The following is a 26,175-nucleotide window of genomic DNA, read 5'->3' as shown; positions in this document are numbered from 1 at the left end:
GATGTTATCAACTCATATATAAATTTAGGCCAAAACTGAATTGGCAACAACATACTGCTCCTCACCACTCCTGACATTCTTCATCCTCTCTCATCACATTCAGATTGTTATACTTTTACCAGTATAACACTTTTATTAGTGTTCAAATTCCTCCAATCCTTTTATTGGAGAATAAAAGAAAACTGCTCTCCTGGAAGAGAGTTCTCAGTATCAAAAAGGCATAAAAGTAGTGGCCATGTGCAAGTGTAAAAGGAGGTTAAGTTTTACTAACTTCACAAAATATTTTTTTCTTTCTGGAAAGCACAATGAAAACCCTTAAGTCTTCTGGTGATCTCATTGCGCTGAGACCAGCACAGTTCCCAAACCCATGAGTCATTCCAATCCCAGCAAAAAAACTGCTGGAGAGACAGATGTTTTGTTTATGAATTAATTCCTTCAGTATGACCTGCTCATAATAAAAAATAATCAGGCTTTACTGTGTATGCAAAAGATAAAGCATGACAGTTGTATTCCTGCATTACTCTTTTCTAAATACTATTTTATGAAAACTGGATGGCAGTGGATATTGGTGACACTTGAATACCTTATTTAGGAAAAAAGAACTCTGTCTTGCCAATAAAGATTTAACTTCCTGGTTATGAACAGTAAAAATGTGTAGCTTCTAAATATTCAGGTTTCTGGCCTTAAAGTTTGCACATGGCTCACTGTTTTCTAACATTCTTCCTAACCAGTTCTTCTGTAACACTACTCTAAGGTGTATCTAATTTGCATTTCAGTGAAGAAAATCTGGCACTTCAAACATTTATAGAAGCTAAGTACCCACACCTTACTGAAATCCATGGAAATGGAAGCCAACTCCAAATTCACTGTCAAACTCCTCACTTTAACTTATTTTATTTATGCTCAAATATGTTACATTTCACTTGCACTTAACAGGATGTCTAGTCTTTATTCAATAACTTACATGCTATTCAATACTGCAAAAGACTAACCTTTCTCACAGCTTTTATACCAAATGCAAGATGAGACATGTATCCATGCAGCTGAAATTTTAAGAGTCTGGAAAAATCCTACTGACCAACAAATGTATATCTTTACTCATTTGAGTAAAGATGCAGCCCAAACTGAGGCTAATAACTGAGAAACAGATGTAACTTGAGCTTGAGTTCCTTAGGTAACAGTATGCTTATTTTGGTATGAAAAATACTTTTGATATGAAAAATAATAACCATCACCTCCCTACAATCCTTGATTTTCTACATTTGCGTCAAAGCAATCAACATACAACTGCTTAATTCAGGCCTATTAAGGGCACTGACAGCTACCTGACAAGGATACAGAAGTACAGAATGTAACAGCTTGAGTCCACTTACATCAAACCACATTCAATACATCAGCACAGTCATCAGCTGGTAACTGCTGGGTTCAGATAAGTGATTCTATCCCAGTCCCACTGCATTCTGCCCAGTCAGTTTGGGATCAATCTGGTTTCAGAGCTATGAAAAACAATATTAAAATGACCAGACTTTGTGTCTACCTTCTAACTTAAATAACATAAATCAGCAAGCAAACCTCTTCAAATAGAGCAAGTGGTTGATTATGGTATTTTCATAATCAAGTATTTTCACAAAACCGTTCACTTTACATAATGCTCATAGTAAGACCAATATATAGCACTACTAACTTTCTTCCTCTATGTACAGCCAACAACAAAAACCAGGTCTCATTATGCCACATAAATTAAAAAAAATTGAAAAAACCTCAGATCTTTTGTTATTGCTGTAAACCACATGATCTTTGGCACATGAATTAGATGAACGAAGTTCTTCATATACTAATTCCAATTTAGCATAAAGGAGAAAGAAAAGATGGAGAAGGAAATAGTGGAAGTAACCTGTTTTTCTCAGCCAAGTTTCAAATGTAGGCTACAATTCAGCAAGAAGACATCTGCAAACAAGTGATGACAAGCTGTTATTTCCATAACACACAATCTGACCAAAAAGGAAAATTGTATGCTAGAAGCATCAGCAGGGATACACAACAAGAAATATTAAAATTCTACACCATATCACTGTCATAGAAGAGAAAGTTTACAATAAGCATGTTCAAGAAACAGCTAGTTACATTTTATGAAAGTTACATTTTATGGTGTCAAAAAAGACTGCCAATACCTACATGAGCTTTCTGTGCTAGAAAATATCCTCAGCCATGTCTTCTCTACACCTGCCAACCACTTCACAAAGGCATTTTAAACTCTTCTATTAGGCATTTTAATTTTACAACTAAAATCTTGCCTAGGTTTTGTCATGATCCTTACAGCCTCATTGGCCTTGTATAACCCCCAGGCTCCCCCACCTTGCCCAGGACCACGTCACCCCTGCAGTTGTCTGCCCAGCCGGGCCCTTCTCCAGCTCCCCCTGATCCAGGCCTGCTGGTGGGCTGATACTGCAGCCTGGGCAGGACCTCATCCCCAGGGATGTCCCAGGCCCCAGGCTGAGGCCACCCAATGCCCCACACCCCAGGGAGCCCTCACCACTCCTGGTGCCACGACCACAGGGAGCCTCCGGCTCACAGGGCACCTGGGCAGGTTTAGTAACACAAGAAACAAAGGATCAACTTAAAACCACCAGCAGCTGTTTGCACAAGGAACACCAGCAACAGCTTGAGTAAACACACTAAGCAGCAAACTGACTCCAATGCCTGTGCTTACTCAAGCCTTTTGCTATCACACAGTTATTCCAAGTCTCATAAGGACAGGAAAAGGGAAAACAAAGGAATCAAGCAAACAAAACCAATTTTTACTTGCTTTTAGAAGGTTTTAAGTAATGGGTGGCAGATCATGAGAGAGACTACTACAGAAGGTACCAGCAAAGGACAAAGTGGTGAGAGTAGAGAAACACAAGGAAGGAAAGTCAGAACACCTAATCATTGCTTGCACACAGTAATTTAGCAGCAATAGCCAGCTGGAGCTATTTCTTCTTCAAATAAAAGGTAATTATGCAAGAGACTGCCCAGCTCAGCAGTGGGAAAGAAGACAAAATGCACCTGAAAAGCTATACCACTGAATCAAAAACTTTCTGCTTATATGTGGTTAGCAAGGGCAGCAAGGACTTCAAAACTGCAGATGGAGATCTTCAGAGGGAGGGCGGCAAACCTTCTGCAGAATGACAGCAGCAGCCTGATTTGACGATGACCCAGAAAGGCTGTAGCATCTCCCTTAGTCACCACACCTCCTGTAGGCAAGCCTCAGTGCACACTGCCAAAGTGACTAATGATGTTCTTTGAAACACCAGCATCGCGAGAACATACCTAGTCCTGCTGACAAACTCTGAGCTGAGACTTAGTAGAAAGAAAGAATGATACAAGCAGTTCTAGTCTAATAAGAGCACATTAAAAACTGCTTCAGTGACACTGGCAAGAAACCCAAATTTGATATAGGAGGCAAAGGAGCTGCCAAGCCTTGCCAGTTCTTCCACTCTAAGTCAAGATAACCACTTCAACAACAGTATGATAATTAGAGAGCCAAACATATCATAAAAGTGCCAATAAAAATTCCTGGTTATTGAAATACAACAGTTTGTGCATTATAGAAGTAAGTGCTCAGACTACAACTCATCAACACTCATCAACATCCTGGGAGCATAATCCCATTCTAGTAAGATGATAAACAGAACAGACAAAAAGGAGAATTATGCACAAAATGGTCTCGCTCACAGTTAAGAATGGTTCCTGTTCCATATGTGCCACCACTAGGCAGTCATCTGAATTTCAAGAAGACTCTAGTCTGTAAACTTGAAATTAAAACAGAAAATAAATCCTTGAACCTCTAAGCATGTCTGAACAGTAAGAAAAAAGAAGTTTGGATAGTTAGCATTGCTATTGTGTACTCATAACAGTGGAATTAACACTTAAAATTAGATTTTTGAGCAATTTGTGCAGCAGTTCAGAAAAAATTAAAGCAGTTTCACAGATACTAGAATATGTAACTATCAATAAGACACTAGGCTACAAGCCTCAATAGTTTAATTCTACCTTTTAAAATGCTGGGTATATAAAAGACTGCAACTTCACCCCAAACACTTATGAGAAATTTTGAGGTAATATTTCAAAATGAACCTTGCTGAATTTCAAAGGCTTCATTATTTTCCACAGATTTTCTCTCCATTTGGTGAGTGAAGATATAAAATGACAAGCACAACTGCCCATTGTAAACAAGCATTCTTATACCCACTTATAGATAAAACAGATTCTTTTCAGCTTTCTCTGTTGCGTAAGAAGACAACATTATGAAATTTGAAGCAGAAAATACCAATAAAACTTAAAAAAACTTAAAAAACTTAAAAAAACATACCAATGACAGGCAAAATTTCAGTTAAGACTTACTCATAGTAGAACACCGAAAACAATGATCAACTTATTTCTGGTGACAGGAGAATGAGGAAGTTTTTGTTCAGAAAGACATTCAACTCTACTGAAACTCAGAAAATAGATTTCGAAGACATTTCAAAAGATCCAGTCCCTACTGGGGGTAGCTCAAACATACATTATTTACAACTGATATTTCTCTCAGCAGTTAACACTAACTGAAGGTAACCACCTTCTAAAAATATTTTTTTGCCTCAGGACATGAAATCAGGAAATGTCATTGCTATATCTATCTAAACCAAAGGAAATTACTTTATGCATACAAGATATAAATAAATAAATGGAACAAGCAACTGCTTGGCATGTTTTAATATCCTTTAATTCTAACTTATTACTAATGTCATTTATATGACTTAATACCTCAGTTGCCTCTGCATAACACTTCAGACTCACAATCAGTGTCAAAGTGCATAAATGCATTAAAAAGTAGTAAAGAAACTAATAATCTGACATTTTAAAATCAGAAACTATTGCTCCTGTCTTGATGTATAAAATTAATTTGAACAGCATTAGAAGAAACACAGATCTAAATCTTCAAAATTCAAATTTAATCCTGAAAAAAGTAAGAGCTTTCTATTTAGCACATGATAATCCTGTCATTTAGCATTTGACAGATCAGAGATATCTAAACACCTGTGCATCCAAGGGACGAGCACTTGTACATTTTGGTTGCAGAATATACAGCTCATATTTGACAGATGGACACGTCCTGTTCGCGCCATATTTAATGACATTGCTACGCCAAGCATTCCTCTCTCACTTGAGCATTCCTTATTACACAGCAGGTTCACACCTGTGCTTGTGACACATGAGGTAACTACAGGGCTTATGCACAGGATAAAGGTATGCAACAGACTCCTAAGTCACACATATCCATGCTGGGATAGCTCAGCTCTTTTGCAGCAAACCACAGACAGTACAACGGGCAAAGGATAAATGATGATCTTTATAAGTGTTTTAAGATGGACTCCTTCCCAGCTGCTGAGGTGATCCCATAGACCCATTAAAAGCACTGCAAGGGGATTGATATAACCTACAAGGAAGCTGGAAAATTCCTATCTATTTAAAAGTGGATTTGAAAACTGTTACTTATACTCAAGTTGTCATTTTCACTCAACTAAAAATTCACAATGACAGCCATCAAGCAATCTCAAAGGAGAAAGAAACCAGAAACATAGAACATATTCATAAAAAACAGGTTAGGTGAAGCTATAAATGAAACCAGTCAAGTCTTCCCTGACAGCTGAAATCGAATGAAAAACCCAAGATTTGAACTCCTATTGACTCTTCCCTTAAAGTTATTAATTTTTCAAACACAGATTACAAGTCTTTAGGCAAAAAGTTTAATTGCTTGCTTTGTATCAAGCCAGTTCCAGACAGAAACAGTTTTCTTCTTTTTCCAAAATTAGGCTTTGACTGAACAGAATTTCTGGGATGATGAAATATGCTTACTAAGCACTGCCAAAACAGAAATTCCATGTAACTTCCTTTAAGTTTCCTTCAAATTACTTCATGTGTGAATTAGTCACCTTGAAGAACAGCAAATTATACTAATTACAAGGCATCCTTAAATAGTACAAAAAACCAAGGTGCCAGTTACCACCTTCTAGCACAATCATACAAAACAAAGAGGTTATCAATGAGCAGAGAGCACAGCTCCTCCTTCAAGCCAAAGCAGCAAAAGATATTATCAACTTCACTGACAGTTACATTTTAGGTGGCCTAATAATACCAAATGCTCTAGAATACAAAATTAAAAAAAAAAAATTGAATGGTCAATCCTAAAGTAATGAATGGTAATTCTATGCCAAGGGTATAAACAGATGCAAACTGAAAGTACACTGAAATAAAACATTAGATTTGAAAACTCACATTCATAAATTATGTCCTGCTGTCCCACATAAGGTACCCTCTTCCCATTTTAGCTCTGGGACAGCACTCCGCATACTATAACAGAGTGGTTAACATGGGTTCATCTCCAGTATACCACGTCATTAAACTAACAAGAAGGACAAAAAAAAAAAGGAAAAAAGAATGAAGCAAACCCAAATGCAAAGGTCAGATTTCCAAACCATTCTCACCTGAGTACAGGTTACAGTATCCATAAGGGAAGATTCCCTTTCTCTCCCTGCTCTATTTCAAAATGACCTTTCTTTGATTACCTTCCTAAACTTCTTTCACTAAATTGGAAATACCTATCAACGCTGCTGTGCCCACTGGTGGAAAATGGTAGGCAAAAGGACCTTCTTCAGTCATTCTGTATCTTAAACATGGAAAATAAAGCAAAAAAGGGTATGCAGAACAGCATCCATTTCTGTTTCCAGAAAATGTACAGTATCTGTGCTCCCAGTGAAGTCTAGAATTTAGAACAGCTCATAGAAATAATATGTATCAGGCAGCCACCACTGACATTATGCAAGCTTCATAGTGACATCAGTGTTCTTCTTTTAAAACTCAAACCACTAAACAGGACTGATACCTACTGACTCGGGGATTAAAAGAAGCCGCTTGCAATGAAGCATTTGGTTGACTTAAGAGATTGCATTTTTACAGAACTATTTTCTGGCAGTCTCACTGTTGCACCCATTAACAGAAGATGTCAGAAATCATATTCTAAGAGAGGAACTGCCACCTCTGCCTTAGAAAGGAAAAAAAAAAAATCATCCTAACAAACTTTATCAGTATAATCATAATTCTAGTGTCTGGCAGGAACCGTCTCTTACTGCAATGTTACCTCTCATTATGCAGTTTAAGAAAAAAAGGTTCGTCTCTATGCTAAATCAGCCCCAATATCCTTTAAAATTATGATGATAATCCAGGTACAAAATTATTTTTTCACCACAGTACTACATTCTACTCAACACATCTATTTCAACTCCATCAAGCTGTGAACTCCTGTGCTTACTGTTTTGATATACTTTTGAGGAATGTCTTGAGTAATTCAAATCTGCAAATTTCATACCACAACCGAATACACAGAAGTGATAATGAACTTAGCTAGTTACAGGAGATGAAATCCTTTCCCAATGTATGGATTTCCAGTATGTATTTTGGGGGGGGAAGGAGTGGGCAGTACTATGCAGGTGATACAGAGGAAAAGGAATTTGGAGCAAAGTGTTGGATCTGAATGCCATAACTATGGAATATTACCAGTTCTGATCTACACAACTCCTCTTTTATTGGCTTTTTGGGTGTGTTTCCCAAAGAAGATGCAAAAAGAAATTACCTACTACCACTTTTTACATAAATTTAGCTTCAGTAAGTGCTTACACTACTTTGTGCCTGATCTTTGAGCCTGTATTTTCTAGTTCACATATACTGGTAGATTACATTTTAGAGTATTTCATTTTTTGTTTGAAGAACAATGTTTTGATGAGAGTGAGATCTAGGACAGTTTTACAGCTTTAATAAAATGCCCTCATTGTTATTAATTAACAATACACTTCCAATGACAACAGGAATGATCTCATTTTTCTTACCTTTATTTAATGAGAGGCAGAAACCTACAACACTGCAATCACACATGGTTGAAATTGGTGGTATGATCCCAATATAATTTCAAAATGTGAATAGAGGGGTGTAGGTGAAAGGGAGAACAACATTCATAACATGCATCAAGTTACCCAAGTTTAATGAACAAATGTGGTTCTAAGTATTTAAGGGCTTTTAAATCTACACTGAACAGTTTATTTGAAATTAACATGTTATTCTGGCTACATCTGTTATAATCAACAATGAAAGAAGATGAATTTCATCTTCCCTTGAAGCCCATGTAATCTTTTTTCATTTGCAATTTGTCAACACCCCAAAGATATTAAGGGTAGTCTTCAGCCCTATTCCCAGGCTACACTATTGCTGGGACAGAAAACTACAGGAATTTTTCATACAACGCTTTCAAGCCCAGTCAGTGTGGCCTCTGAAGCTCTCACAAGGTTACCTCATTCTCTCTTCCCTTGTGCTGCAAAGATGATGCTAACTACAGTTCACACACAGAAAGAACTAGGTCCTTCAAACATCACCAGGCTTTCTCTGCCTTCTGTTAGGAGAACTCGCCCTTCCCATGATCTACCTCCCAGTAGTACAGCTGTATTCACACTGAGGAGGTGTGTTTTCAATGTACCAGCACATTTCGTGACTTTTAAGTTTACTCCAAGACCTGTCAGGTTTCCTAAAATAATGTACAAATGTTTGCTGAGCATTCAAATGTGCACAGTATTCCTCCTAGCTTTTGCAGATCTGTTAACTGCTCCAAGGTATCCAATACCCAGTCAGCCCAAGGTGCAAACAGCAGAGGAAGGCATAAAAGGAAAATCAAATTGCTACTCACCTTATCACTAAAAGTTCCTGCTCTTCTACAATCAAAGCAGATAGCCTTATTAAATAAGCTATGTAAATCAGATTCAAGATCAAGTGCAAACGTTTACTGTCCTTTGTCTTTCCTGCTGTACAACAGAACTATTTACCACTCTGATGCCTTTTCACAACTGTAATAAGAACAATTCAGATCTAGTATTTCCTTGTACACAGCTCTGACTTCACCAGAAACACAATTCCCTCCTCTATTCATTCCTGAAAGGAATCAGAAATGGCTTTACTCAGGGGGTGTAAGCCTTGTTACAATACAGTGGCAAGGCTAGAGAAGTGTGAGAATGCACACTGAAGCCAGAAAGAAAATATTGTTAAGCAAATTTGCATCAACTAGGATCCTGTTCTAGAACTGTGAAAATCTTATCCACATTATTATTAATACACTGTGATCAGTACTCTTATGTGCATGGCATTCTACATCTTGTTAAATATCAAGGTTTTGTACATTTTTGCTGGTAGCTTAACACTTTTCTTTGAAATCTTCTCCTTTCAATATTAAGCTTTCACACTAATCATGCTGTAACCTGAGTACACAACTTCTGCAACTACAGTCTTTTTAATCACTCATACCTGTGTGAAATTTGGTGAAGGGATGGAACAGAAGGTAAAAGAAAGGCAATCCAAGCATGTAACACCAGAACAATGAGAAAGAAACTTTAAAAAGAAGAAAACAAGAAAAGGAAGGGAATCCCTACTAATTTTTATATGAAGACAATTGTGCAACAGTGACAGGACAGACTTAAAAGGAGAAATGTCTTTCTCCAAGAGGAAGAAAATCAGTAAGTGTCACACATTCAACAGAGACACAGAATCCTGCGAGGATTAAAGTTACACAAGTATCTTTAAAGCTGATGATAGTCTCTGCTCATTGTGTTCAACAACTGGAAAAATCCCTGAGAGAGATCTTCAGGAGAGGTAGGTAAAGCCTCACAGATAATTACTTATATTTAACAGCTCTTTCAGTAGCTCTCCCATTATGCAAGGATTCAGCCATGCATTTTATCATACATGTTATCACTAATAAAATACATTAAATATAGTATAAACAAAAGACAAAAGCAAAAAAATCCAAATGAACAAAAAATTTCCCATACCCCACAGAGATAAGGCAGACCCATTTGATTTTGCTCACATTTACTTTGCAAATAACACTTTCATCCTTACCCAGTAAGTATCAGCTATCATGTTACCATCACAACATTTTCTCAGGGTTGAATATGGTAAGCTTCAGTCTTTAAAAAAACAAAACAACCCACCCAGAAACTCAAAGGTCTGAATCCAAGCCCTGGTAGATACAAGAAATACTGAAAAGTTGATTGGGGTTTTTTAATAGTCAGTTTACATACAATAGAGATGTACAGTATACATTTCAAAGGTGATGCTGAGTGAAAGTATAAACTAACAGTCTTTAATCAGCCTGACAAGCGAGGCCACCAATGAAACACAGTGCATACACACAAGCAAGGAAGCTTCAAAAAAAAGACCCACTAAACAATCAGGGTATTAGCACACCCTAAATGGAAACTACATGCGCTTTCTTCTCATCATTCATCACTAAGATAGCTGATCTTAGTCTTCCACAAGTTCATTCATATGCTTTCAAGAGTCCAACAGAACTAATCTCTTTTTAAAAAATGGAATATTATCAGGATTGCAGTAATCAAACATTTTTACTATTCCTGTCTACATGTTACAAAGTTTTCAAAGATGAAAAGAGGAGTCAACTACATTTTTAATGCCCCCCAAAATAGTTCAGGTGGGGGAAAAGGAGGGAAGGGGAAGCTTCGGGTTATGTTTTTTCCTTCAAAAAAGGATTTGCATTACTTCATTTTCTGGAAACAAAACAAAACAAAAAAAAAAAAAAAAAAGAAAAAAAAGAAGAAGTGTTTCATTTGCAGTGTACACACATGTTATGAACTACAAGATCTATTAGTATTTGAGAGCCTTCTATCTCACCAAGAAAATGTCATACAGAAAGGTTTGCAAGGACAGGCAACTGTACAAACCAGCATCTATAATAAAGGAGCCATGATTGTAGGCACATAGCACATGGTAAAAGTATTGTTCTTGCAACTTCATAAAAGGCTTTCATCTAGCTTTTACAAGGATACTAATTTCTGAAAAGCTACATCATTATAAGAGCTGCTTCTATATCCTCATGAGAAAGATTCTGAAATTAAGAAAGAGAGAGTTAAGTGCATTCTTTGCTTTTAGCTACTATGACTACTGATGTTTCATTCTTTCTTCAAAGAGCAATCTTTTGTATGGCCATCTGCACAGCAAGTAAAGAAAGCAAGAGATGTTTTCCCAAATAACGATATCACAAAACTGTGGGTAAAGCCCTAATAGCCAGATGCATACTCGGAATTCTTTGCAACTCATTAGTTTTAGTTGCTTGATCAGCTTGACAATTCTAACATCATTTATACTTGAGAGACTATTTTATTACTGTAGGAAGGAACAATTCCATAGGACCCCCCAGAGAATTTAAAGATTTCCATCTGGAATCAAGCAAGAATCTACTGCTAATAAACCTTCCAAAAATCTTTTTCCCTCAGATGTCCATTCAGGCCAAAGACCAAAACAAATAACTAAAACATTGGGTTATGCAGAGATGCAAATTCACCTCTTAAAAAGCAAAGATCTCAGGCACAGATAAGCATGTAATTAATTTACAAATTACGTATACTAAAGATAACCTTTAACCAATAATTTTAACACAATAGAACATTCAAAGTACAATAGAGATATTACTCGTACTTAAAAGTGCTCAGACATTTTAGAACAATGAAAAATGCAAACCAGAAGTAGAAACAGCCCTTCAATGTCCTGTACCTTGTAATACAGATAATCCTACACTGAAATCAATTGCTCTATTCAATCAAAGATTAAAAGATAACAGATGCATTTTTCTTGCTTTTGGATGTACATTATTTAAATTTTAAGTTTATTTAAAACTCAATACTCTCAGAATACTAATAAAGTATATTAGATTTGCCAGCACCACACTGAGGCAAACAACCACCCACCAACCACTTTAAATTTGTTTTTCTTTTCAGTGACCCTTTAGCACTGGCAAAGCATTGGCTTCTTTTGTTCCACTACAGAATAAGAAGCAACCATTTAATTAGATATCTAACAATTCCAGGTCCTTCCTTATTCTACCTACATTTCTTCCAGCTTTTCATTTTAAGATATTCAGAAACAAGTTATCCAGCTCTGCTAATTTAAAAGCATTTATCCATAACAGCTATTATTTACTCAATGTGTGTGAAATATTTCACATCCTGTCACAGAGTGTAATAATCTATCTGGAAAGATCCAGAACATATCACAGTGGCATTTATAGAACACTTACCCTTCATCCCTTATCACTAATAAATTTGTTGTTTCATTTAAAGTATGCAACTCACAAGAAATGTGAAAGGAGAGTAGAACTGAAAGTAGAGGGAAATGGAAACTACAAAATAAGTTGCAGAACTATTGACTGGCTTGGGTTGGAAGGGACCTTAAGGATTAGCTGGCTCCAGCACACATTGCAGGGTCATGTCCAGCTCTCACCCAGCAGCCCCCCCAAGTCCTTCTGGGCAGGGCTGCTCCACCTGTTCATCCCCAGCCTGTGCTGACAGTGGGGATTGCCCCAGCCCAGGGGCAGCACCAGCACCTTGTTAAACCTCATGAGGTTCCCATGGACCTGCTCCTGGAGCTTGTCCAGGTCCGCCTGGATGGCATCCTGTCCTTGAGGTGTGTCAACTGTGCCACACAGTTTGGTGCACTCAATTCCTCTATGTCATTGATGAAGATATTAAATAACAAAATTTAGAGATCCCTAACGGATGCCACTTGTCACTTGTGTCCCTTGGGACTCTGAGCCATTAGCTACTATCCTCTGGATGTGACTATCCAACCAATTTCTTATCCATTTAACAGTTCACCCAGCAAATCCTTCTGTTTCGTATTTAAAGAGAAGGATGTTGGGAAGGACCATGTCAAAGGTCCAGATAAATAACATTTATAGTTTCTCTTGTCCACCGATGGAGTCAGTCCAACACAGAAGGACACTTGATCAGGAAAGATCTGCCCTGGGTAAAATCTCAAGTAACTTTCCTGTCCTTCATGTGCCCTAGCATGGCTTCTAGGAGGATCTGTTCCATGACCTTCCCACGCACAGGTGAGGTGAGGTTTACAAGTTGGTAGCTTCCAGGATCCTCCTCTCTATCCTTTTTCAAGATGGGCGCAATGCTTCTTCTTCCCCCTTTCCAGTCATATGAGTCATATCTTACTCTCCCCAAAAGTTACCTTGTTTCTAAGATAAGCTAGAGAAGTATAATTATTTAAATGAGAAAATAACATGAAGAAAGGTGAGAAATCACCTATCAATAGAGAAAATCAATCTATAGTCACTATTTTTTTACCAAAGATGACAAAGTTAATGTTTAAGGTGATGCATGGCAGGGAAATACACAGCTATTAAGTCCCTTAAGAAGTCCCTGGGGACTGCTAAATGAGGTTTGAAAGAGAACCGCCTCATGATTAAAATCACATACAGAGGTTGCTAAGATAAGAAATAGTGAGAAATGAGGAAGAACCAAATTATAAAGGCAGAAAACAGAGTGAGATTAGAAGGAGATTAGACAAAGCTGAGACCATGTTATGGGAATAATCCTTGCCCAAGGAAGACAGCTGAACCAGTGCTACTGGTTCATTAATCAGATAAATACCTCCCATAGCTCCCACACCTCAGAAGACAACTCATTGCACCTCTCCATGTTTCAGTGGTTCTGAACTCTCATTTCCTCCCATCTCAGACATGTTTCTAAGGGGACTGCTGCACTTTCTGGGAGTCTTATTATATTTCTTCTCTATTTTCAGAAAATTTTATTCAGCATAACATACTACAATGCATCATATCATAGTCTGGATCCCACTTTTCTGATCCCTACTATCTCCCCTCCTCAGCACAGCTCATTGAGTGAAATGAAACCCATTTTCCTCTGACTGCAAGCTAAATTATGCATTTACCCCTTATCAGAAAAGCAAGGTTCACTTTTAGTCATAACAGACATCAATTGTCAACCCCACCTCATACCACCCTTCTGAAAAGGGAGGAAGGAGAAATGTTTATATGAAAAGGCAAAAATAAGTATGAGCACTCCTGTCAAAGCTGGGAACATCCTGAAGTTCAGATAAGCCTGTTCTGTAAGAACATCAAATAAATCCACAAAGTGGGGGAAACATACAGAAAAATAACCTGGGATTTACTGCTTTGTCACCAGCAGGAAGTGAGAAAATGTTCATGGCCACCAAAACAGCTCCCTATGAAACACCCAGACACCACACCTTCACAAGCAGCTTCTATTGCTCCACCTGTGAAAATTCATTTCCTTCTGTGCACAGACATGCACAGACTATGTGCAGGGTATATGCACAAACTACGTCAGACAAAGAGGAAGACACACCAGATGCACAATGAAAAAGACAGAAAAACAGTCTATATACATCACTGTCTGTTTTACTCTAGAAACCTAAGTAAAAGGTTTGTTATAAACTGGAAAGAGAAGAAGTTTGTGTTCTACATTGGGCAAGATTCTCTGTGGGATAGATTCACAAATTTTAATACCAAGAGAACTTCAAGTGCACATTGAGTGGATTACCAGTTTCATATTGAATTGCTTAAAAGAGAAAAAATTAAGTCTGATATCCTGATAATCTATTAAAACAGAACTAGAAAGATGTTATTATTATCACAGTTTACCACAAATATCACCTTGAACAACTCATTGAAGGTCATTTCCTTCTGCAGCAAATGAGGGGTCACCACTCCCAGCTCATGAATGAATAGGAGAGTTTGGCATCTGCTAAGGACCTGTGGGCCCAGCAGGTCAGTGTTACAGGGCTGCACAAATGCACTCTTCAGCTTGATCACTGCTCAGAGAGAGCTGTAAGGAAGCCTCACTGCACCCGAAGTGGCACCTGGATTACTGTCAAAGACAATCCATTCCTGCACTTTCCACTGTAACTAAATGGAATACAAAAAAAAAAAAAAAAAAAAAACCTGCAAATGTAGCTTTTGAATGAACACCAAGCCTAATTTTACACATGAAACCACTCAGTATTCTAAAGTTAAGATTTGAAGACATCAGCTACTACTGCTTGAAACAAACAACTAATCACAAGCTATGTCTGCATCTTGACTATATCCTCCTTCACAAGTTTCCATAGGGGACAAACATGAAATAAACAAGTGTCTGAGAATTCCAAACATCCAAACAATTATCCAAACATCCAGAAAACCAAATCAGAGCTCCCTAACAAACTAGAGGAGAGGAACAGAAAGCAGAGTTGCAAACATGGTCTTATCACCCCCTTAACAGGAATGCAGAAGCACTGTTATTGCACTCCAAGGACAACAGGATCAGGCCTTGCCTCAGCCCAGACCTGTCCACTTTCTCAAATAAGCAGTAATTTATACAGAAGTAACTAGAAGCAGAATTGGCCCCACAGGCATCTGGAACCATCATAAGCCCTTATACTCTCACTCCAAAACACTGCTGTATCTTTCACAATAACCACCACCAAAAGAAAATGAAGGGCAGTTTAATGCAGTGTTGTTTTACACAACACTACTAAATCCACTATATTCCTTAGCTGACAGAGCTTATCTATGAAGTTTTCTCTTTAGGAGGTTAAAATGCACAATGTTAACAAAAAAAAAAAAACCAAACAAAAAACAACAACAACAACAAAAAAAAAAATTAGAAGTTACTGAAGACTAATATTGTTTTAATTGCATACTTCTTGTATCCTAAAATGAAACACTGTCTAGCAACCAAGCAGAACCTGAAACTAGTCTTTTATATAATTCTTATGAGGACGTGAAGGTGCCCTATACATGGCTTCTATCTACTAAATTCCTTAATCGAGGTATAGGCACACTGTTTTTTTAATCTTTTAAAGGCTGTCACATAAGCCTTTGGTCAGATAAGGGCTCTGAGTTAAAATATCACATTGGACACAAAGAATTTAGTTTTAAGAAACTGAATGTCATATTTCAGATCCCATCAAATCATAATGTTAGAGGTCCTAGGTCCTAGCCTCCTCCTGAAAAATTTCACAGATAATCAATTAGCTTACCTTCCCAAAGCTTTCCCAAAAGACACCCCCATGCAACTGATTTCCTGGGCTGGGGACAAGAACCATCCACAATTCAGTATGACCTTGGCAAACTGGGGCATGCAGGGGACAGTGATGTGTCAAGACATGTAAATGAGGTGTAACCCAACAGACACAGCTACCTTCAGCTAATACAGTAGTCACAAAATTGTATTGCCTTACTCCCAACTCACATAAAAGCTATTTCTGTTCATGCTTTTAATACTGCTTACTGAAGTAATGTCATTACTATTTTGTGAAACACTAAAATGCTGTGATACATGCCCCCAAGGCTTTCAACTCCTTCCACTGACTAGACAGGAAATGTGGACACCTCAGGTCAGGAGATAATCAGGTGCCTAAGCAGCCAGCATTATCTCACAAGTTAATGCAGAACCAACATAAAAGACTCTAGTTTTAATCCCAGACTGAATTACAAACACAATCTGTGTCTAAGTGCAGATAATTAACAACTCTGCAAGGTACAACTGATGACCTACAGCAAATCCTTAATCTTGTATTTGGATATTTAAACAATAGATTGTATACTGTAACTATGTCTCAGCATCTAAGAAACACGTTACCCAGCCTTATAGTTACATACTAAAGGAACATCTGAAGCCTTACTAAGTACATAGGACACAGGAATGTAAAGCAACTCTATGGGACAAAGTATGCCTACCTGCTCTGTTCAAGTCCCAGTGAAGTCAGCTATAGCCTTTCCACAGGAGTTAAATTAAATCAGAATCTTCAAAATAAACACTTCCATGCTGAATTTCTGTATGTATATTTCAGGCCCTGCTAAACTGAAAGTGATCCAAATACCCTAACTTAAAGTAAACTTAGTCTGATATTACAGTCAAACTAGTCAGTCACCCAGAAAAAAAAAAAATTAAAGCATGTAAATATACAGTCTTGGGTACATTTTTCAAATACAGATCATACATTACCAATGATGTGGGAAGCATCCAGCACTTCATATGCTGTTGAATCATTCTTTGTTCCTCTGACAATCACTTCTGAACAGCTGCAAATGCACATAGGCTACAGTAAAACCGATGTTTTAAATAAACAATTGACACATTAATTTTCTTAAGCTGTGAGTTTTACTAAAATCAGTCAAGAATAATGCTTCTTCAAAGAACATATTGAAAGTGTGTTTATACTGAAACTGAAATTCTGCATTGATAGAGACAAAAATTAATAGCTTGGGCACAATGTAAGATGATTCTGAAAAGGTCCCCATTTAAGGCTCAAAAAAATGTAAGTTAGGAAAATTTCAATTCCAGTAACCAAGAACTCCATTCCATCTGTGAATGTGCCTCTGACTTCACTCAGCTGTCTGCTTATAAAACAAAGTCTTCTTTGTTTGATATCCCCTCATACAAGTGAACCACTATATTTACAAGCTGCAACTTCCTTTCTACATCTCCCAAAACAAATCACAGAACATCCTGAGTTAGAATGGATCCTCAAACATCATTAGGTCAAACTCCTGGCCTTGCATAGACAAGCCCAAGAATCACTCCATGGGCCTGAGAGCACTGCCCAAAAAAAACTAAGCTTAACAAAGCTTTTCTCCAAAAGAGAATGGTATAATAAAACTGTAAAAAGGAACTTCCAGAGGTCCCATCCAAACTCAGCTGTTCTACAGTTCTGTGACCTTCTGGGGGTTTTTGTCTTTTCAAGTCAGACTACTTCCTTCAGGCAATCCCTTTAGCATAGATCTAGATTTTAAAATGACAAAACAAAGTTGTGAATTTGGAGTTTCAACACATACCCTTAAACCTGTCTTTAAGACACTAAGGGCAGCTGAATACAAGTTTTTTGTTGGCCCTTTCCTGTGGAAAGACACCAGACACTTTTTTGTCTCTCTGAATCTTGTAACTTTCATTCAATGAAAAACATGGCAAAGGCCCAGGTACAGAGCCCACCTGCAGTGCACACCTACCAGTGAGGAACTGGTGGGCACCAGGAAGCCAGAAAGAAGCCCCTTTGCATTGTTACACATGAGCAGAGCACATCTCTGAGCATCCATCCTTTCTCCATGCTGCCTTAAAGCCTAAGGCCTCAGCATGGAGTCCTACACACTAACAAGTGTCTGCTGTTACAGGGTAGAATTGATTGTTAACCTACGCTGAACAAATTGCCACTTCAAAAAACTACTTGCTATGTTTGTATTAAAGTCACAGAGGTGCTAACAGACTAGTCACTAACCTCAGGGCGTATCAGAGGACTTGGACACTTTATTACACTGTCAGGAACCTGCCATACAAGCTCAAGGAAATAAATGAACTAACAGGAACTCACTCTAACTGCGTAATTCCAATCTGTCAATAAGAGATCATATTCTTTCCTTCTTTATTTCCACATATGATTAACAATGTTGAACAGAGCATTGTGCCCCTTTAAATGAATACAGAAAGTTGATATGCTCAGATAATGTCCCATTAAAGGCAAACAATTCAAGAGGAAGCTTGTGAACATCCTAGAATTTCTATTTATTACCCAGAGGGAGCTTTCCAAGTGTATACTGCATATGGCCAGTTGTTTGTTCTTCCCCTCCTCCTAAATACACTAGTAAGTGGAAAGGTAGAAACAAAATTAGATTACATTTCAATTCTGCACCTCAACAATCCTGAAAAACAAACTCTCAGTAAAGTTAAGGAACAACTGTTTTGGTTCTCCAAGCAAGTATTTGCAAGGTACAGAAGTTTGTTTTCTAGAATAGCCTGCAAGCATAGCACAAAATGGCTTGTGAAAAGGAAAATGTGTAAATAACAAACTTGTTGGCCAGCACAGTTAGCAAGAAGAAATTAAAAGTACTTATTTTTTGCAGATGAATTGCAGGCAAGCACCAAATTTTACTAAAGTTTCATTTCCAGTTTTATCTTACGGTGATGCATCAAGAAAAAGGAATTGTTTCCACAGCAGCAGAATCTTAATAATTTAACCATGGCTCAGTTTAACTCAAGTAGGAGTATGCTAATTTCTTATATTGAAATCTAATCCCAAACAAGCTTATTATTTATTACTGTTATATATTTAACTGTACTGTTTTATGCAGAGACAAGAAAAACTCAACCTACCCAGAAACCTGTTTTCCAAAGTCTCTCCATCCTAAGTGTTTCATACAGATATAGGTAATCTTGGGGCTTCCCGTACTATTTACGGATCTGTCTGTAATTACACAATGTGTTTTACACTACTTAGAAACTTCACATATATAAAAAACACGTGCAATCTCTAGGAAGAGATAACAAAGTGAAAGTGTCTGAAGTTTAAAACCACACAAGATAGTAAAGGCAGAAGAAAAAAAAAACAAACAAAAAAGATTCCTGGCACCATTCTCATGTCTACAGCAAGATTAGAACCAAGTTAAAAAAAAAAAAAAAAAAAAAAAAAAAAAAAAAAAAAAACAAACCCGAACCAAGTTCAGCTTTTAGTGCTGGACTTTAATCCACAGTTCATGACAGTAAAAGCTTTAATAACTTGTTTTCATAGCCACTGGTAAGAATACTGCACTACTGAGCAACCGTGAACTCCCACAATGCTCCTGTTTCATTAAGGAAATTAAAATGCTACAGAACAGAAATGTCTGGATTTTTTTCCCTTGGGGCTGCTGACAGTAGATTACCACTGCTATCTACATATGAAAGTCTGAAACTGACAACACACACATATAGAAACTGGGTCTTCCAAGCATCAGAAATCCAATACAAGTGCTCTCTTGTAAAGAACACAGCCCATCCTTCCATGAACATTACAGTCCAAACTGCTCCCAGACCTGCAGCCCTTCAGCGCAGCAGGAATCCTTTCCCAAAACTACCTGTAAAGAAAAATCATTAAAGGGAAAGTAGGAATATGTAATATATCAAGCTAACTCACAGTCCCATTTACAAAGGAATCTTTTATACTTATGACAAAGAAGCCCCACAGCACTGTCTGTGTCAAAAACCTCAGATGAAGAGGATGTCTGCCTAAGCTTAAGATGGAAAAAAGGCGGCTTAATGTTCAACTATGAGCTCTAGAGCATCACAATGAACAACACATGCCAAAAGTCAACTGGGCCTTCAACCAACATACACTGGAAAAAGGAAATGGACTACTGGAAAAGGGTTTTTCAGGATGGAAGAGGATACTGGCAGTTTTGGAAGAGTTTAAATACAATGACTTTGTTCAATGAACTGATCTCTTTTTGGCCCTCAGTTACCCAGTGAACATATTTCATGAGTTTATTTCTGCTATGTATAGCTTCAGAAAAGCATTTGCTTTTGAGAAATCATTATTCATTTCTGTGATAGCAGATTACCCAGAGGAGGAAAAAAAAAGCAGTAAGAGGCAATGTCCTTCCTCCCACTCCCCTAAGACCAGAGTTCCTCCCTGCACACCACAGCCTAAATGTTCTAAGACATCATTTAGGCAGGAAAACCAATAGCCCCTTCTCTTGATAACACAGTTCTTGTTTTGAATTATTATTACTATTTTCCTCTCCCTTTCTCTAAGCTTAAGATATTTGCTAGGGATAAAATTAAAGATCTGTATAACCAAGGAATGCTACACAACAAGAAATTGTAAACAATTAGGCAATGTCTATAAGCACTGATAAAATACTAGATACATAGATACTAGATACTAGTTTGCATGTCCTAACTCAGAATGAGAAGAAATAGGCAAACCAAAAGCCTAAATTTAAACATGCTTCTATACAGTTAAACCAGCACTAACTGCTGCAGTCATGTGCAGAAGTGTATTAAAAAATTCACTGGCATGTCTGGGTATTTAGTTCATCCATTTTTCAAACCCCCAACATCACGAGAGACCACCAATCCAGGACTAGGCAAATTAAGTGATCCCTTGAAGAACTTGATTTTTCTCTGCACAGGTTAGATACAGCATTCCTGCCTGCTTAAAAACAGAAGAGAAGTTTGTCATACCATCACATTATCTGAACACATGTGATTAAAATATTTATGTACAACCTTTACAATGTTGGCTTACCAGCTGGACACTGGAAATAGACATTAAGTTACAAGGAGAGAAAAAGAAAGAAAAAATGCACTATTACTTAGACAGCATGGTGTCCCCAAAGGAGACTAACAGCTACTATTTTGCAGAGCTGGAATGTCATAGAATTTTATTCACAATAAAACAGAAGACATCCCATATAGTCTTAAAAGCTGCATTTTTAAAAAAAGGTACTTTTAAGTTTTCTACAATGTATGCTTTAATCTAGTAACAAAACTACAAGCACAAGAAGTACCTATTGATGAATTCATTTTACTTAAGAAATGAATTTCTAGTATAAGTAGTAATAGTACAAAGGAAAAAATATTCAACTGGGAGGGAAAAAAAACCCTTCATACTGAGGACTTTATAAATGGCTTATATTATATTCACTGTCTAAACTTCACACACACACACACAGGACTGAGGTGATCTGAACATAAATCTGGAGGGGGAAAAAATCATAAAGTACTTCTCTTTGACCCTTCTATAGCTCACAATACCATATTAGCATCACGCTTCCCTGACTTTACAAGTTCCTATCCAGACCATGTCTAGGAGACACTCAGAAACTTGAAGAAAAACGAAATAGACATGAGAAATCAACACGTGCAAGTTAACAGAAATCTCAGCCACCACAGCAAACATTATTACTCAAGGACAAGATACCCCTTACTTTCCATTGCACAATCCTGCATAGTCTTTTTTTTTTCCACCTGGAAATTCCTTCACTGGAGGAAGCTATCACAAAATGGTGACTGGGCTAACTTTCAAAACGGTGCTTTCACTCCACACTTAAAATGTTACAGTACTTTTTATTTTCATTGTTTTACCTTGGTGCATTTTTAAAGGTGCCATGCAACTTTTAAGACATAATCCTGAAAAGAAGACCAAGAGTAATAGAAGGGAAATTAGGGTGGCACGACTACAATGTAACTGCATTCCCTCAAGCAGAAAGGCCTTAAACATTTCACTGAAAGTGACTTTTTCAAGTATTTACCAAGCAGACTGACTTTAGCCCCACAGGGAACATTCTTCCTAGAGGCAAGAAACCGTAAATTCCTACTCACAGAGCATGGGGAGAAAAAAAATAACACCCAACTTCCCATTATGATTACTTGCACTCAAACTACAACAAGTATTCCACGTTTTGAATTATTAGGGCCTCATTAAAATAACTTACTGGAATTACAGAAAAAATCAGGGGTAAAGTGTGCTTGGACAATACAGATGTGAAAAAGAAACCCCTGAGCTGCTAACTCAAGGCATGACCAGTAAGATACACCTTCCCTGCCCTCTGCTCACTCCTCAAGAGATGGCAGGTCACAGACTTCCCTTACAGTCAGTCACTGCAGCACTGATTAGATGCCATAATCAAAAGAGAATCAAGATACCTTATTGTTATCTTCCAGTATTTCAGGCTGGAAAAGGTCCTGCCTGCCTCAGTAACGTTAAGCAGAGATGCCAGATGATCCCCATCACATGAGCAACAATGCTTAAAACTCTTAAGAGAAGTGTCATGGGTCTGTGGAGACTGTTCAAGCCATGAAAAGCAGTAACACTAGCTCTGACTCATAAAAGGAAAACAGCCAAGTTGAAGACATCCTAAAAGACAGTTTATATTTAGAGAAAGATAGAGGGATTTGCAAAGTGATGCAATTCCTTAAACATAAGCTCCTCTGTTTGACAGGGGGCAAAATACGATGAAAAAAGAATAACACATTTCTCTAAATAATGATAAATATTTCCTTGAACTTCAGAATTCATCAACATCAGCACAACACGAGTGCATAATTACGACAGCTATTGTATTTTACTTTTCCATCAGCAGAGCTGGCTCAAACAGAAGGCGGGGAGGGTGGTGGTGGTCCTTTCACTGGGCTGTCAAGGTTACTCCTGAAACACCGCGCTGGAAGGGGACCAGCACATCTGCTTAACGTCTCCTGGCCGGTTCTGTGCCGCTCTTCACCGCCCGCGGAACCTCCCGGGATGGGCGGCAGGGACCGAGCACGGCCGGGCTGCACCGGCGGCTCCCGGCAGCGCAGACCGCGGGGCCGTGTCAGAGCAGAGCCCCCTGTGCCGGGGGCGGCTGCAGGGCCGGGCCCCGCTCCCAGAGCCTCCGACGGCGCGGGCTGGGGACCTGGGGGGCTGCACCGCCCGTCTCGCCGCAGACGGCTCTCGGCGGAGCCCCGCGGTCCCCCTGCCCCCGCTGCAGACTCGCCCCCCCGGCCGGCACCGCCGGGGCGCCCGGGAGGTCCCGGCGCCGTGCCGAGGCGGAGAACGCCCGCCAGCGCGGAGTTGATCGCTAACTCGCCGCCCCGCTCTGCTCCCAGAGCTCCGCGCATCCCGCAGCCCCAGCGGGGCCACCGAGGGAGCACTTGGGCACCGAGCCCCCGCCCGGCACCGCGACCCGCCGCCCGCACGCCCACCCACCTTTCCGCAGGCTCGGCTCGGCTCCTCTGGCTCCCCTGCTCGGCGCAGAGCCCCGCGCGGAGCGGAGCTGGGGGCGCTCCCCGGCCGTGCCCCGCTGCCGGCGCCGAGCCGTGAGGGCGGCCCCACGCGCGCGGCTGCGCCAATCGGGGCCGCCCCCGGCCCCGCCAGCCCCGTCCGGGCCGCCCCCGCCCCGCCAGCCCCGTCCCGGGCCGCCTCGAACCGCCGGTGCGGCGGGAGAAGCGGTGGCAGCGCGGGCAGGAAGCCGGCTTGGGAGGCTGAGGAAATAAGCGTGTCGGAACGGAGTTTGGGATGGCTCCTGCTGGGGGGCTGCGCGCCGTTGCCGCGCCCGCGGTGCCGTGGGGCCGGGCTGGCGGAGCGCTCTGCGGGGCGGCGGGCGCCCAGCGCGGCCCGGAGCTCCCGCGGGCCCGAGCCCCGCCCGGCGCCACGAGTGGGAGTTTAGACGGGCAAACCTCCAAAATTAACGTATAAAGCGCCCTTTTAGCTCCGTGACGAGTTTCGCAGCTAAACGGGCTGGAAGCAGAACACATTCTCACCTTGTGGCAGAGGGCCCGCGGGGCGGGAGCAGGGCCCGGCCCCTGGCAGGCGGGGGAGGCGGTAACGCCGAGCCGGGCACGGGCAGAGCCCGCGATGGGCCAGGTGTGCCACGGCTGTCCAGGCCCCCGCCAGGTTCCTGAAAGGCATTGCCTCCTGCCAAAGCGTCACACAAACAACAGAGGGCTGTTACTCCACACTGAGAGAATAAGGCTGGAAACAAATTCTGCCTTATTTTGTAAACAATTATATTTTCTGCACTGGGTGTCGGTGACGTGTCCAGATCCTGGGCCAAGCTGCTGTGTGTCCGCTGTGGCACTGCTGGGAATGTAGTGCTTGGAATTAATAATCTGGTTAGTTAGAAAATAAACATTCACCGCATAGCAAAATATTTTTGTACTTTGTCTTACAATGGTTAATTTAAAACTGAGTTTTTGTATGGTTGTCAACAGAACTGTAGTTAGTACAACTTCCGTTAGTTAATAGAAACATAAATTGACTGTTTGCTCAGGGGGTGTGTATTTGGATCCTGTTATTTAATCTAATGGTTGTTGGTGTTACATAGCGGCAGTTCACTGCAGCCTCTGTTCTTCAGACCATCACACTCAGTTGTATTGCTGTTCCTTTAGATCTCTCTTAGAAATGTTGTGAAATCCATTCAGTGACTCATATTAATTCCAACAAATTTTGCATGCATATCATGGAAATAGGCCAATCTACTTTTGTTGTAGGCAAGGGCCTCCTACAAATGCCTTTCTATCTTATATATAAAAAAGTTCAACTCCCAGTGGCCTTCAGCTGTCCCTCTATATTAAAACCATTTCTTCAACAGATCCCTTTTTTTTCTGTGAATATGATTGCCAGTAGAGTTCAGTGTCTCCAGCTTATGTGGACTTCAGGCCACATGCAGAGCCATGAAGAGAAAACAGGGAGAACAGGCTACAGCTCTCCCTAGAAAAGCTAAGAAAGGCAAAGTTGGAAACAAGGGGTTTTCTTTCTTTTTCTGATGAATCCGAGCATTGAGACCTTCAAAGAGTTCATCATGACCTTTTTTTTAGGAAGATAAACTTGGGAAAATCCAGATAAATGATCCATTTTTATCTACTATCTAAATACCCAGTCATTTAAAATGTTATTTTCTAATTTTTCTACGGCCATATAGACTAGTAACACTGCAGTTGTGATGGTTATTTAATTGCCTGATTACAGAAACCAAGGAGAGAAAAGCTGAATAGGCATTCACGAATACTAACAATGACACTTTTCAGCCTTTCAACCTTTCACCCCTTTTTCCTTCTCTTTTTAGTGTATTTGGGTGAACTTTGGGAATTTTTAATTTTTTTTTTTTTTTTTTTTTTTTTTTTTTTTTTTTTTGTTTTTGTTTAGTTGGGGGTTTTCTGGTTTTGATTTTGGATTTTTTCTCTTTTTATTTTCCATTTTTGTGGGTTTTTTTGTTGTTTGTTTGTTTGTTTGTTTGTTTCCCTCTTGTAGATTCTTGTAGGCAATGTGTTTTAGGTAAGAATAGAAATTGACCTCCAACTTTTATTTTTACAGCTACTCAGACTTTTCAAATTTGTCTCATTTTTTGCTTCCATTTTCTTTTGAACTGATAGTATTTCATTTGGGTTGCTGGATTGGTGCTGCTAGAAATGCTAAATTGTGTTGGTCTTGAGTTTATATTTAAGCATATAGCCTGTCATTTCCTGTGACATATACCATTCTTGTAAAATGTCTTCTTCATTGTCCTTGGACTTGTCAGGCTGAGTGGCATTCTTGTTCTCAGCCATTGTTCTCCTCCTATGGCTGGATAAATTTATTAGTTAGACAGATTTAGCATACAAAAACTGTCCAGCAGATTTCAGCCTTCATGCCAAACAGGTCTAGAAAAGCAAGTGGGTTTACACATAAAAGTAGCTGTAAACAACACAAAAAAATGTGTCAGTCAACCATGTAAAATTATTTGAGTGCCTAATGGGTCCAGTTAGATGAATAAATTTTAAAGGTTAATGCCCACTGCAGTATGCCAGACTTTTTCACAGAGCTTACCATCTTCATAGGGGAACAGGACACGTTTGTGTCTCTCCTACCCCAAGTCATAGTCTATTATCTCAGTACAAACAAACCTCACCTCTAACCTAAACATTGCTTGCAGCAATCTCTGGCCAGGAGGCAGAGCTTAAACCAAGGAAGTGATAGTGTTTTACATGATTTTAAATGATTGTACAAAAGCACATCTCT

The 26,175-nt window shown here is 39.4% G+C and overlaps 1 protein-coding gene across 3 annotated transcripts in view; it reads right to left on the bottom strand.

The window, feature by feature from the left end:
- Positions 1 to 23,493, bottom strand: part of STXBP6 (syntaxin binding protein 6) — an 87,318-nt gene extending 63,825 nt beyond the window's left edge. The window contains exons 1-3 of one of the 3 annotated variants that reach the window (XM_083864537.1): positions 23,386 to 23,458; positions 19,035 to 19,125; positions 16,896 to 16,972 (exon numbers count right to left, since the gene is read on the bottom strand). The gene's annotated coding sequence lies outside the window, so the exon portion shown is untranslated. Of the gene's footprint in view, positions 1 to 16,895; positions 16,973 to 19,034; positions 19,126 to 23,385 lie in introns of all 3 variants that reach the window. The other 2 variants (XM_083864536.1, XM_083864535.1) reach the window with 2 other exon arrangements.
- Between the last annotated feature and the right edge of the window lie 2,682 nt (positions 23,494 to 26,175).

This window comes from Zosterops lateralis, assembly GCF_965231275.1.
Source record: "Zosterops lateralis genome assembly, chromosome: 6".
NCBI lineage: Eukaryota > Metazoa > Chordata > Aves > Passeriformes > Zosteropidae > Zosterops > Zosterops lateralis.
Note: the sequence above shows the minus strand (reverse complement) of the source record. Positions and strands in the feature narration are given on the sequence as shown.